Source organism: Herpailurus yagouaroundi, unplaced genomic scaffold, assembly GCF_014898765.1.
Source record: "Herpailurus yagouaroundi ecotype Mexico unplaced genomic scaffold, PumYag 77, whole genome shotgun sequence".
Taxonomy (NCBI): domain Eukaryota; kingdom Metazoa; phylum Chordata; class Mammalia; order Carnivora; family Felidae; genus Herpailurus; species Herpailurus yagouaroundi.
This window is the reverse complement of record NW_024412388.1, coordinates 99,221,304-99,232,100: the sequence shown is the minus strand read 5'-3', so window position 1 is coordinate 99,232,100 and position 10,797 is coordinate 99,221,304. Positions and strand designations below refer to the sequence as shown.

Genomic DNA, 10,797 nt, shown 5'->3' with positions numbered 1-10,797 from the left:
GTATATATAAACCACATCTTCTTTATCCATTCATCAGTTGATGGACATTTAGGCTCTTTCCATAACTTGGTTATTACTGAAAAAAATATGGAAGCTTCACGAATTTGTGTGTCATCTTTGTGCAAGGGCCACGCTAATCTTCTCTGTATCATTCCAGTCTTAGTATATGTGCTGCTGAAACGAGCACAAGAGATTCTGTATTTTTTAATGTTTACTTATTTATTTTGAGAGAGAGAGAGAGAGTGAGCAGGGAAGGGGCAGAGGGAGAGAAGGAGAGAGACAATCCCAAGCAGGCTCTGCACCGTCAACACAGCCCAACTCTGGGCTTGATCTCATCCACTGTGAGATCATGACCTGAGCCAAAATCAAGAGTCCTGCTGTTTAACCGACTGAGCCACCCAGGCACCCCAAGATTCTGCATTTTTATTAGTTCTCTGGTGACCCATGCACTACACTTTGAGTAGGGAGGCTCTGGCCCAGTCAGATGTCCCTTTCACTGCCCTTGAATCCCTTCCTCACACCACTTTGACTTCAAAATAAAATTAGTTCATTCACTATTTATTGGAGTATCAGTATATACAAAGCATGGGTTGAGTGTTGACAGAGATACAGAAATAAACATAATACAGTGTTCCCTTAAGCAAACTGCAAACAGGCTTGGTGGAGAGATGGTTACCAACATAGAGTATAAAGCCTGCCCTCCCCCAGGCCTCCTCCTACATTGGAATTATAATGCATTGCCCCACATAATCCCCACTGCACCCTGAAATAGGAACTGTCTCTATCTTACATACAAGGAAAACCAGGCTAGGAAAAGTTAAGTTGATTTTTCAAGCTCACACAACCATTGAAAAGTTGGATTTGGATTTAAATTTGGATCTGTCTGGCCCCAAAGTTCAAATTCTTTCCATGAAGCCATACCAAGGACATAGATCTAAGTATAAATACCCCCAAACACTGGGCCTTATGTGATGCATGTAAAATAAGAAACACAAAGACCTTGCTGGAGGGGCTCAGCAGGTGAGGTGGTAGGTGACAGAAATTTGGAACTATAGTGTATTCACTGAATTGGACTGGGTTACGAGAAAAAAAAAAGGCAGCAATAAAGACTTCACATTGAGAATATTTTTTAATGTTGCAGAAGAGAGATCGGTTTCCTTGTTTGTTCATAAATTCTCCTTTTATGGACTGCAGTTCCAAAGTCCGGGAAGCCACTTGCCCAGCCAAGAGAAGCTGGCATCTCTGGCTCATGGTTCCAGATGCTCCCAGACGTTTTGTGTGCAAGCACCCAGAGAGAGGGCTGCCCATCCCAGGAGCAATCTTCTATTTCACATCCGCCTCGGGCCCAACAGATTGCCGAGCTCAGCCTGGAAACCCAGGACGTGAACGTGCTTGGTACCCAGCCCTGTCCGGCTAAATTGGCACCCACATCACAGTGGGGTTTCCTTTCACGATCACAATCCCTTTTCAGGGCCTCTTGCTCCAAGTTTTGCCCTCTTCCGTACACACAGACGGCTCGCTCTCCATGCCCGCCAGCCACTGCTGGACTGACCGCTAACGAGGAGCCCCCCGGGGCGGCCTGTCTGGGATTCAGAAATGACTCCACCTTCTCTGCCGCTTAGTCATTGTTATTGGGACGGGGACAGGAAGACCAAAAGCCATGAAAATGCAAGTCGCTATTGCGAGAGCCTCTCTTTACACCACCACCCTCGGGGCTCCACCTGAGCCCAGCGCTCCTGAACGGCGCCAAAATGTTCCGTGTCATCTTTGGAACAGGAAGGGCAAAGAGAAACAAGATGGTGTGTCATTAAACACTGAAATACCTGGAAGTCAGCGCCAGAATTAGGAGAAGGTTTAGTGACATTCTGTATTTCCTGGACACTAATGCAGGCTTTCTATTTACTGCATGGGACGCAGTGAACTGGAATGCGTTAATTAGGGAAAGTGTCCTATGGACGCTCCCAGATAGGCATTGCTTCCCAGAAGCAGAGGGCAGCTTCCTCTCTGGACCTGTCGCTATCCCTGTTCCCCATTCTGGGGACAGAAACCACAGCAGGTCAACCAGCGCAAAAAGGCAGCTTGCGTGGGGGCCTTCACACATCCTGGATCACCCTCAGCCCCAAGGACATGGACGGGGCCTCCCAGAGCTATTTTTGTTCAGTCACACACGCTCCCAGGTGCCAACAGCATGTTTTGTCATTAAGTAAATGTAAGAGGGACCTGAGCACCAGCATTGCTTTTGCCAAACACTGTGGAGACACTTTCTGGAATCACTGAAATCCCATTTCTTTCCACCAGCTGCTGACTACAGGGGCCAAGGATGACACTTTAATACAAATTGAGCCCCTTCCATAATGAAACGAGTTGGGTTTTAGGGGTGATTTGTTTAAAAGCCACATCGTAAATCAGCTGTCAGTTCTTCTTTATTCCAGGCCTGGCAGGCTCACCTTTACACTGAATTAATCGCATCTGAAACTTGACCTCCTAGCCCCAGAGCCTGCTGGAAACAACATGTGCTCAACGACTTCCAGTCAAGGCAGCAAGAACTTAAACTGTTCCACATTTTTAATAAATGGGCCAGGAACTCACGGGGTGACTCCCATTGACCTGGGTGCTCAACATATTGATCAGATGAAGGGGACAGAGACAGGTCTGCAACAGCCAGATCTGGGCGAACATTTGCTAACATTGGACAACGCTCATTCATGTTCTTAAGTACAACCAGAGTGAGTCTAAGCCTGAAGAAAGGCCCAGAAACATTACATGAATTGCCAATAACCACTCAGCTAGGTGTTGGGCGGGGGGCGAGCGGAAGTGCTGAGGAGGGAGGGAAGGTATTGCAGGACCACCTGCCAGGGAGAGAGGAGGGAGCTGGAACTTTCTGTGAGGAGATGGGCCTCAGGGACCCCTTCCAGCTTCTTAGTGCTCTGATGCTAAAAGAGAAGGAGCTTTGGAGCTCACTGCAACAGGGCCTCAGAGTCGATGCTGTAAGCCAGCCTTGATGAGGCACTCTCATGAGCCAGGCCTGTGCTAACCACTGCAGACATGAAGACAATGAAGACAAGCTCCCTCCTCGCAATGAAAATGGATGTGATGGTTTAATACGATGAGCAACTACTACAGGCCTGGGCTGGTTCAGAGATACAATAAGGAACAAGATACATGGCCCCTTCCCCTGAGATGTGCACCGTCCAGCAGGGACAAAGAGATGAAAGAAAAGAGTGACTGCTCAGTGTTGGGGCGCCTGGGTGGCTCAGTCGGTTGAGCGTCCGACTTCAGCTCAGGTCACGATCTCGAGGTCCGTGAGTTCGAGCCCCGCGTCGGGCTCTGGGCTGATGGCTCAGAGCCTGGAGCCTGCTCCCGATTCTGTGTCTCCCTCTCTCTGCCCCTCCCCCGTTCATGCTCTGTCTCTCTCTGTCTCAAAAATAAATAAACGTTAAAAAAAAAAAATTTTTTTAAAGAGTGACCGCTCAGTGTGTGTGACAGGGACCATGACAAGGTGTCCTTGAAACCCACAGGAGGGCCACCCAGACGTGGGTGCTCAGGGACACCTTTTCGGAGCAGGGGGTGTTCAACAGACTCCCAACGATGAGCAGGGGCTCACCACATGGGGGTGGGACACAGGGGAGGGGCACACAATGCTGTCACAGAACTGAGAGGAGGCCCCGCACTTTGTAAAACTATAGGGACACAGTAAGACTCGAGTATAAAATGCAGGTACAGGTGAGACAGAAAGCGGATAGTTGGCAGGGCCTCCATGCACAGCGCACAACAGATGCGTCATAGCGGTGTGAGAGGAGCATTATGGGTACGCAGAGAAGAGAGCCATGGAATTCGCTGAGGATGGCCCAGAGAAGTTTCTACAAACACACACACACACACACACACACACACACACACACACACACACCTCCTAAATGATGGCTAGGCATTTACCAGAGGAGACGAGAAGACAAAAACTGTTCCAGGCAGAGGAAACAGCATGTACAAGGGTACGGGGACACTTTGAAAATAAACCCTATTCTCTCCCCCAATCCCAGGTGGGGTCCAGAATAAGCAACACACCATGGACCAAACTCTGTGCTGCAAGGTCATATCAAGGTCAAGATTATGAATCCTCAAGCTCCAGAAAAAGTGGAGGGGACTGACAACAAGCAATGCTTCCTTACATAGGCCAGTGTCCTCACGCACAGGGACCCTCTTGCTGAGAAGAGCCTCTATTTCCGAAATCAGAAACATGGCCCAGCCAACTGGAAACATTTCAGGGGGACCTTCAAGGAATAACTTGAGGGGGAATCACTTCTTTGGGGAGGTTCCTACAAGAAGATGTTGCCTCATAAACAAAATAAAAATACCCTTGAAACAAGGACCCTCCAAAATTATGCCAATTTGATCCGCAGCACTCACTCCATACTAGGCACTGCACAAAATGCTCCCAAGGCTATCTCGTTTCATTGCTCATCAGCCCGACAAAGGGTTCAGGCTTCCTGTCACTTTATAGAGGAAAAAACTGAAGATAATGTCCTGCCCAAAGTCTCAGGACCACCAGCAAATGGCATCTGGGGAAGGACCAGGGCCCTCCAGCCACACTTCCCCCCATTCTGGCCTACTTCTCCCCACAGACAGATAACAGCACCCCCAAACTGTCTCCCACCACGTCACTGGAGAAAAACACACAGAGACTAGCAAGAGAACGATTATGTCATAAATATGTGGGTACCAAAGAGATCGCTGTGGGGTTTACCTGAAGTTTAAGCCTTTTTACCTTCGCAAGCAGTGAATGGCAGCCAACTGTCCTCAATCTGTTGAAGACGAAGATGCCTCTTCCAGGGGGCATCTGGACCATCTTGCGTGTGAGATGCCTTCATTCTCCTTTCCTTGCGTGTTCCTCAAGATGCCCGTCTTACAGCTGAGGGAAATCAAGATTCAAAGCTGTTAAGTATCTTTTCCAAAGTCTCACTGCCATTCAAGTGCTCAGGTCGGGACTCAGAGTAGGTTCAGGAACGAAGCCTGCCTGCAGTACCTGCCACCTCAAGGCAGAATGGAAGGGAACTGCGGATCTTCCCAGAAGGAGAGTCCTCGGAGCCCGTGAAAGAAAGCTAAGCACCCACTATGCAAGGCCTTTCACTAAGAGAAGCTGTAGTTTACAAGGATGCTGACAGGCCTACGCTGCCAAACACAGGTTCGTCCACAAAAGAAAAAAAAAAAAACAGTCATGAGTGCCAAAAGAGAGAGAAAGAGGACGTCTGCAGATGAACAGAATGCTTGCTCTTCCAGCCAAACTTATGGTTCAACTTTCCACTCTCCAATGCCATTGTTGGAAAGTAACTTACACGGAGGATCTTTACAATAGAAGACAACATAAATAAAGTGTGGGGAAGGATGGGCCCCAAGGGGACCTGGGGTGGAAAGCAAGACGTCACTGGGGGAGGGGAGGTCTGAGGAAGGAGGAGCCCATCTGTGTAGACTTGCACGGATGAAAGTCGCATTGTAGTTCATGCCCTACTGCACAGACTTTAGAGCTTCCTGTAAATCTTGGTCAGAGTGCTGAAAGGTGATGTCAGAGAAAGAGCACCAGACAGAAAGGAGGCCTGGGTTTAAGTCCCAGGCCTACTACCATTCTAGGAGTTATGGAATCTCCTCAGTCCTTCATTTTCTTTGTCTGATACGTGCGAGCATTGAGAGCAATGGGTTCTGGGCAGACCAGGAGTGTCTCTTTATAAGCTGTGTGATCAATGGGATTTCACCTCTCTTAGCCTAAGTTTCTTGGGATGAAAGACAATGATGATGATACTATGAACTGATGACAAATAGTCTTTCTCATAGAGTCATTGTGATTATCAAATACATGCAAAACCTTAAGGCTCAGTCAATGAAGCAAGTGCTGCTCCCAGGGCAAGACCATGGGCAGTGACCAAGTGTCTAGGAGCAGGGCTAGGGGCTAGTGGGGGGGGGGGGGGTTCTGTACACATTCCCAGCCTTTTGCCTACAAAATCTCTTCAGGTGGCAGGAAATATGAGGTAGGTACATGGGAAAGGATTCAGCCACTTGGGCCAGACTAGAGATCCCACCAGTCACCACCCAGAAGCAAGAGCTCCATGGAGCTATGGAGACAGGGGCGTTTAAAGAGGTATCTCTTTCCTGACTGGACCAACTTCCACAGAAAGTGAGTCAGGACAACCCCCCTAAGGAGGTCATAGCTCCCTGAGGCGGGGGTCATTTCTTGTGCTGGATCCCCAGCACCCAGCATGGAGCTGGCACATCGTGGACTCTGATTAAATACTTGTTGACTGACTGAATGATGAGAAATGGAAAGGCTGAGGGAACAGAAATCCCAGTGAGCAAGTGAATGAGGGGGCTGAGGACCTGACGTGGCTGGATTGGCCTCCACACCAGGGATGCCCTGGAGGTTGGGGTGATCAGGAGAACTAAGGGTAGCACTGAGAAAAACCAGACCAGAGAGGAAAGGGTCAGTCTGTGAGTCACCTGTCCTTCAAACCCAGGCCCTGTTGGAGGAGGGAGCTGAGGAGTGTAAAACTGTGAGTCAGCAGGTTATCTGTGTTGCTACCTTCTGAGTCACCTCCTGACCCCCTGTGGACCTGCCCTCCCGTGTGAGAGGGTATGGGGGCATGTGTACATCCGTGTGTTTATGTCTATACCAACACACTCAGCAGACAACAGCAGCCAGGATGAGTCAAGAGCTTCTCTCACGTTTTATTCAAGCTGTGTTACTGGGCTGCCCCGTCAGTGACTCACTGCTTACCTGCCCTCCCCCAGGAGAAATGCCTTCCAACAGAGGTGAAGCTTGGCAGGCCTCACAGTATGTCAGGGGCCATGAGATCTGCTTACGAGCCAGGTTCTGTCAGTCTCCAGGAGCCACATGCTTCCTCCAGGCCCTCTGTGGGCACCCCAATGAAAAGGAGGTCCAGGCCCAAGGCTGAGCACATTGCTCACCCTAAGCCCTACCAGGAACTCTCTCCCCTTCCTCAAAAAGTCCTCCCTAGTCTGCCCCTCTCTTCCCCTTACCGCGACCTGCTTCTGTGTCATCTCCTAGGGTACAACTGTAGAAAAAGCAGCTCTTCCACGGCCACTGCAATCTATTACCAGAGAATTCTTGAAGGCCCCAATGCCTTCCAATTCCCTTCCCCCATTCTGCTAGAAGAATGCCTAGTAAATCATTCTTCTCACCACTGAGATCATTCCTGACATTACTACCGGATTAACCTTCCTCACATGTAGCTTACTGCTCAAAAACTTTCATCTCCTACCAAATTCAGTCAAAATGTGTCTTCCTAACACTGTATGTAGTTTGTTGCCAGCCACATGTAGGGTGGGAAGAACGAACTTCTGGCAGCTATGTCTATGCCATGTGGCCCCGGCCACAGCCAAGTTCAGGGGTGAGCCCCTGACCTAACCTGGGCCAGTCTGAATCTCTTCTGTGAAATTCTGAATAGGGGCTCAGAAGTGCCAATCTCAGCCTGGACCAAAGGCTTGAGCAAGGAAGATGTAAAGACTCAGGAGAGGTGGGGGGGACCAATTTTCCCATGATGTGACCAGTAAAGCTTAGAAAGCATCTCCACAGCGACAGCAGGATAAAGCTAACGTGTGTGGAGAAGCCGAGGGGAGAGGAAAATATATTGCCCTGTCCCTTCCAGTCCCTAGCTCCCAAGTCCAGTGCTACCCAAAAGCACTTTCTCCATTTCAATGTATAAACATGGAGGGTGGTGAAGGAAATAGCTAAAAGTTCACTTATAGTAGAAAATTTAATTAGAAAAATATTAAAACTTACATGGTATATAAAATAATATTTTAGAAAAATGTTTCCAAGGAAGGAAGAAATGCATTCAAACTAATTTTATTGAGCACCTACTATGGGCCAAGCATTAGAATTTTTCATTAGAATTTTTCACTAGAATTTCCAAAATCAGGTAGGCATGAGCCACACATGAAGAGCAAGCAAGCAAGCGAGAAAGAAAGAGGGAGAGGGGGAGGGGGGGGAGAGAGAGAGAGAGAGAGAGAGAGGCAGGGAGGAAAAAAGAAAAGAAATTTATAGTGTCTGAAATGTTATTTATTCTTCTCTTTAACTTTTTTAAGTTTATTTATTTTGAGAGAGAGAGAGAGAGAGAGAGAGAGAGAGAGAGAGAGAGCAGGGGAGGAGCAGAGAGAGGGAGAGAGAGAATCCCAAGCAGGCTCCGTATTGTCAGCTCGAACTCACGAACTGTGAGATCATAACCTGAGCAGAAACCAAGAGTCGGATGCTTAACTGACTGAGCCACCCAGGCGCCCCATTGTTTATCACTCTTCTTATAGGTGATGATTCTTGATCTGAAAATGATCTTCAAAGGCCTTGTTTACAATTATACCCATCACTTGCACTTCTTGCCCTGACTTCTTGTACGAAAGGCAGGATTTCGCAGGCATAGTAACCTACCAACTGGATTTAACTCTACCTGGGAATCTTTTTTTAAAATTTTTTCAACATTTATTTATTTTGGGGAGACAGAGACAGAGCATGAGTGAGGGAGGGGCCGAGAGAGAGGGAGACACAGAATCTGAAGCAGGCTCCAGGCTCCGAGCTGTCTGCACAGAGCCCAACACGGGGCTCGAACTCATGAACTGCGAGATCGTGACCTAAGCTGAAGTCGATGTTTAACCGACTGAGTCAGCCAGGCGCCCCTCCCTGGGAATCTTAATAGTGGTTCATAATTTTTGCATTAATTAAAATTTACATATTTTTTAAGTTGTTAATTGCCTTAGAACATAACAAAACTGGCTTACCATGGACAAAGAAGCTCCCAGCCAAGTTGAGAGGATCTCTGGAAGCATCCATCATCTGTCTGTCTCTGTCTGTGTCTCTGTCTCTTTCTGTCTCTCTCTCTCATGTTTTTGGTTCCCAGATGTAGACTCCTATTAGGAAAGGAAAATGGGGGGAGACCAGAGGAGGGAAAGAGAGCAAATGGATGTTCTCTGAGAAGTGCTTTTATAATAGCCACAAAAAAATAGCTAGCATCTATTGAGCACTTACTATAGGTCACTCACTGAGCTAGTGCTTTCCAAATTTCTCTTATGCAATCCTCACAAACAGCCTGAAAGGTGGGCATCCTCACACTCCCACAGAGAAAGCAGCAGAGGTCTGAGTCCACTCAGCTAGTAAGTGGCAGGATCACTAAATTCACAGCCTGGGCCCTTAATCGCCAACTGCACTGACTCCTAGGACCCAAATGGATGTCTGGCCTCAGCTGAGCTATGGCCAAATCACATGGTCCGCGTTGATTAGCCAATCCAAAATCCAGGCCAGGCAGCGGAGGAGGAGGAGTCGCCGCTGTGGTTTGAGACGAAAAGAAAGCACATCACCACCCCAGGCTAAAGGCCTAGGAGCTCAGACCCAAGCAACTTTCCTGCCATCTTTTTGTCAGGCCCACTGCGCTCAGGCACTGAGCTCAGCAGCACCCTCAAATCAGGATCCTGGAGTCCTGAGCTCTCAGGAAAGTCCCAAATGGAAAAGGAGCTGTCAACCAGGTCATTGTCCCAAAAGCCTAGGCCTAAATGTAAATGGGTTAAGTTGCTCTTGAGAAGCCAGAAACCAAAGAGACAGGGTCCTCTCATACTCCTATTCCCAGAGGCCCCTAAACATCCCCAGGGAAGCAAAAAAGGAGCCATTGCCCCCAAGCATCTTGTTTTGATTGTACTGAAAATATCCCCGTCACAGCTCAGACCCCGTGAAGACGAAAGGAGCATTCTCTACTCCGCGGGCAGAGCACAGAGCCCGCTCAGTGCACTCGAGGCTATGACAGTCAAGAATGCTTTCATACTGGCGCTTGGCTGCCTGATTCCTTCTGGAATGTACGGACTTTTTCCCTTTGATCTTTAATATGGCTGCCTGGAGGGACCAGGATCCGGGCATTTGCAGCTACTCCTGTCTTCCGATTGTGCCTCCACCCCAAGTTTTTGGACACACTTCTGCGGGTCTGCAGTCGGTAGTCAGTCCCTCCTCCTTCCCTCTCATCGCCCCCCACTCCTAAGAGTGTGCCCTCCACTCCAGACCCTTGACATCCTGCCATCAGGCCACCTGCGACCTTCCTCCTCTTCTCAAGACTGCCTCCACCCCCAATACAAGGACCCAACATCTAGATGCTTGGAAACAAGCAACTGGTTAACTGGCTGGGGTTTTTGTTTGTTTGTTTCATTAGTTTTAGCTTTTCATCCAGATGTTGGTGTCACGTAAAACCAGCCTGGAAGTCCTGTGTTTTTTATTCCAATTCAGAGTATGTCACAATCAGTAGAAGAAATAAGGCGCTGTTTGTCCTTTTCAGCACCGTACCCAAGAACAAGACCTGGGGGCCTAACCTGCCCAAAGAAATTCAGTTGTGGACACACCAGGCTCTTTTTTAAAGGGAGAAAGGAGGAGGAAAAAGAGGTAAAAGCAAGATTTTGGAGGCTGCTTAATAGTGGGATGAGTGGTGGCCCCAGAGATACCAGGCCTGCATCTCTGTAACCTGGAATGTTACCTTGATTGGAAAAGGTGTCTTTGCAGATGTAAGTAAGTTAAGGACCTTGAGATGGAGATGCCATCCTGGATTACCTGGGTGAGTGCCAAGGACCATCATATGTGTCCTTATAAAAGGGAGGCGGAGGGAGACCGGACACACACAGAAGCAGAAAAAGCTAGGAGAAGACGGAGGAAGAGGTTGGAGTAAGGCAGAGACAAGCCAAGAAATGAAGCAGCCACCAGAAGCTGGAACAGGCAAGGAGAGAGCCTCAGGAGAAGTACGCCCTGCTGACTTGGTGTTAGACTTT

The 10,797-nt window shown here is 48.5% G+C and overlaps 1 long non-coding RNA gene and 1 other non-coding gene across 3 annotated transcripts in view; both read right to left on the bottom strand.

Annotated features, from left to right (window-relative positions):
- The window catches only part of LOC121027747 (uncharacterized), a 38,545-nt gene extending 29,587 nt beyond the window's left edge, over positions 1-8,958 (bottom strand). For both annotated transcript variants that reach the window (XR_005788903.1, XR_005788904.1), the window contains exons 1-2: positions 8,779-8,958; positions 4,745-4,909 (exon numbers count right to left, since the gene is read on the bottom strand). This is a non-coding gene — a long non-coding RNA (uncharacterized LOC121027747). The remainder of the gene's footprint in view (positions 1-4,744; positions 4,910-8,778) is intronic.
- On the bottom strand, positions 81-187 carry LOC121027857 (U6 spliceosomal RNA). The gene has a single exon (XR_005788945.1). It is a non-coding gene; the product is annotated as a U6 spliceosomal RNA (small nuclear RNA).
- Positions 8,959-10,797: the final 1,839 nt, after the last annotated feature.